Source organism: Ciconia boyciana, chromosome 1, assembly GCF_034638445.1.
Source record: "Ciconia boyciana chromosome 1, ASM3463844v1, whole genome shotgun sequence".
Taxonomy (NCBI): domain Eukaryota; kingdom Metazoa; phylum Chordata; class Aves; order Ciconiiformes; family Ciconiidae; genus Ciconia; species Ciconia boyciana.
In genome coordinates, this window is record NC_132934.1 from 157,793,010 (window position 1) to 157,796,798 (window position 3,789).

Sequence of the window (3,789 nt, forward strand, 5' to 3'; positions counted from 1 at the left end):
TTCCCTTATCTCTAATTCCTTTCCTCTGCCTAGGTAAAACTATTATAAATAATTTGACAATTTCCACTTAACCAAGCCTCTTGATGACCCTGAAACATGAGTTTCAGGACACCAGCACATTTTGTCTCCCAGTTAGAGCGCAGTGGCAGAAAGAGAAGACTTCTTCTTTCCTCTGCCCCCATATTTCTTCTTCCAGTTCATTCTGCTTTCCTAAATTCCTCCTTTATGCATCACATCGGCTAATTCTTATATCGCAGTAGAGTAATTATTAATTTGACTGAAACCCAGGTAAATCTTCTCCCATTTCTCTTGCTTAACACCCAGACGAAAGGAAGGCAGCGCCTCCCTTCAAGCACTTAGAAGCCCAAGTCCTTTCGAAAAAAATACTGTAATTGTGAAACTGCATCCACTGTTCACAGCCTGAAAGGTCAGGCAAGAATCAAAGCATATATGGCAAGTTTCCTAGAAGAAGTTAAGGTTAGATTCCTAAATGAGAAAGTGACCTAACTAAAACAAAAAGTAGAAAACGTGAGAATGCAGCAGCTCTCACTAACACCATGCCACTTATTTAACTGCCTAAGTACAAATCCATGAATCCATGTTTAAGGTCCTCTTTAGGAAACTAGTGATTGTGACAGTGTTTTTTTGGTTTTGTTTTGGGTTGTTTTGGTGTTTTATGTGTGGGATTGTTTTGGGTTTTTTTTACTATGTTAATTTCATATATAGTTTATATAAAGCCTGGCTGTATTTGCTAAGCAACTTCGCCCAAAAGAAGTGCAGAGAAGTGCAGTGTTATGAAACGTGTCAGAAAATGTCGTTTCTGAAGAAGGAATACAGAAATCCTCTGAGACCACACAGAAAATAGTTAGCACCATGTACTTGGGATACTTATTTAAAGAGAGTGATCTCCACTTATGGAGCAAAATTAAAGTGTGACTTTGTCCCTTGGGATTTATAAGAATTCTGTAAAACTGTGATACACTTCAGCTTTCTTTTAAGAAGATATATGTTCTTGAGCATCAGAGTTCATCATAGTCTGGGTAGAAAGCAGCAGCTTCTGTAAACTGATTCCACCAAGGCCACTCTCAGCACAGAAAGAAAGCCTCTCTAGGGCATGTACCAGAGTAGTCATGCAGCACAGTAGCCTGTCCTCTACTCTCTGTTCCTAAAGGGAACTGCAAATCAACCATCAGAGGATCATCTGACCAGCTGGATCCAGTACAGAGCAGCGTAAAATTCTTGTTGCTGTGCTGTGGCTTTTTCCTTGTTGCCTGTGAAAATATATGTCTCCAGGACAATGGGACCAGATTAATTTCCCTAGACTTGAACTTGAGTTAGAAGCCCAACTGACCTAAGCTCCTCCTGTAGAAAAGCGATACGTTTGCACCTCTCAGAGGCTGGGCTGAGTCAACCCCTGTGGATGATCCTTGCCTATAAGGAGATGATAGTGGTTCTGCTCCTCAGCCAGGTGTTACAGTTAAGAGCCTAGAGCAAGGTGACAGAAATGAAGGCCATAGAAAGTGACACAAAAACCAGTCACCTCTACCAAAGGAGGCTTTGACTACGCTCTGTTCAAGGATAGAAATAAATTTCTTGGTTGAGACGCAAAGCTTTCGTGGTCTAATCTGATCAAAAATAAGATGTTCCACTGGTAAGCAACAATGATAATTTACAGATGTCTGCAAAATAAGAAATGGTTTCAAAATAATCGTTGAGTCCTGTCCTGATTTTGGCTGGGATAGAGTTAATTTTCTTCCTAGTAGCTGGTATAGTGCTGTGTTTTGGATTTTAGTATGAGAGTAATGTTGATAACACACTGATGTTTTAGTTGTTGCTAAGTGGTGTTTACACTGGTCAAGGGCTTTTCAGCTTCCCATGCTCTGCCGGGTGCACAAGAAGCTGGGAGGGGGCACAGCCAGGATAGTTGATCCAAACTGGGCAAAGGGATATTCCATACCATATGGCGTCATGCTCAGTATGTAAACTGGGGGAGTTGGCTGGGGGTAGTGATCGCTGATCACTTTTGAATATCTCTATTGTTTTATTTACCAAATAATTAAAATGGGGGGTGGAGGAAGGGGGAGGATGGGCACTTCCCCCACCCCACACTTGTGGGGCAGGAGCTGAGAGGCTACTGAGGAAGGGGGAGGGGCAGGGGCACAGCCCCTCCCCCCCTGGGTCCATCGGCCTCATCAGATCGTGTACTTGTCCCACTTCTCGGGGTCGTAGGGCTCCCAGCGGCTGGCGGGGAATGTGTGTTTGTTCTTCTCATACCAGCTGCACAGCACCACCTTCCCCGCGTGGGACTCGTCCTTCTCCATGGTGGCATTGCTCAGCAGCCGTGATGCTGGACGTGGACGTCGAAGTTGAAGAGGGGCCCGCTCTTGCCCCAGCTTTGGTGACGATGAAGTCATAAAAGCTGTGGTAGTGGGGGATGATCAGATCCTCCTTGATGTACATCAGCTGCTCCACCCCTGCCGACCACAGCTCGTGGAAGTCCTTCCACAGGATTTCCAGTGCTTTCTGCAGGAACTGTTAGATTGTGTTTCCCCTTCTTCATCTTCACCATGTGCCGGTGCCCAGAGCCATCCCAGTAGCTGAAGGTGATTTCGATCTCATCATTTTTGATCTTCTCCTGCTTTGCCTCCCACTCCTGGCACAGCTGCTCCCGCAGCTGGTTCTCCTCCTCCTCCCGGTTGCGGTCGGGCAGGAAGCTGGTGTCCACAGCCGGGTTCTTCCCCGATTTCCACTTCTTGGGGGGCTTCTTGGGGGCCTCACAGTCGGCTTCATCTTCCTCACCCCCCCTCCTCCTCGGCCTCCTCCAGGCTGAAGCTGAGGCTGCAGATCTTGCGCTTGGCCTCCTGCTCCCACTGCCGCTCCAGCTTCAGCTGCAGCTCGCGGCTCTGCTCCCGCTTGACCAGCTGCTTCTCCCGCTCCTTCACCAGCGCCTCCTGCTTTGCCTTCATGTCATTCAGTGTCACCAGCCCCACAGTGCTGGACTTGAGCTCGGCCTCAATGGCATCGTAGTGAGCCGAGAATTTCTTGTCGATGTTGGATTTCATGATGTTCTCCTTGGCGATGTGCTGCCGCAGCTGCTCCATGTGTTCCTGCTGCGCTCCCACTTCTTCATCAGCTGCAGCACCTGGCCCACCTTGCTCGCTGCCCCCTTGTACTGTGCCATGGCGGCGGCGGCGAGGCCAGGGGGAGGCTGGGAGGGACTCAGGGCCGGGCCTAGAGCTCGGATGTGGAGCGGCAGCTTCGAGCGACTGCTTCTACCGGAGGAGAAGGCACAAATGATAGAACCACTCACCACCTGCTGCCTGATGCCCAGCCAGTCCCCGAGCAGCGATCGCTACCCCCTGGCCCACTCCCCCAGCTTCTATACTGAGCATGATGCCATATGGTATGGAATAGCCCTTTGCCCAGTTTGGATTAACCATCTTGGCTGTGCCCCCTCCCAGCTTCTTGTGCACCCAGCAGAGCTGAAAAGTCCTTGGGAAGCTGAGAAGTCCTCGACCAGTGTAAACATTACTTAGCAACAACTAAAACATCAGTATGTTATCAATATTATTCTCATACTAAAATCCAAACCACAGCACTATACCAGCTACTAGGAAGAAAATTAACTTTATCACAGCCAAAACCAGGACAGTCCTCAGCACATACTTTAATTACTGTGGAGAACAAGATAAATTAAAAGTGTGTGCCTTGTCTATGCAAGAAAAATGTTTTTATTTGACTAAATTGGTTTAGAAGTGGATCTAATGATACTAGAAAAAATAAAATGTG

The 3,789-nt window shown here is 47.5% G+C and overlaps 1 pseudogene; it reads right to left on the reverse strand.

Annotated features, from left to right (window-relative positions):
* Window positions 1-2,192: 2,192 nt before the first annotated feature.
* On the reverse strand, window positions 2,193-3,181 carry LOC140648138 (protein FAM50A pseudogene; annotated as a pseudogene).
* Window positions 3,182-3,789: the final 608 nt, after the last annotated feature.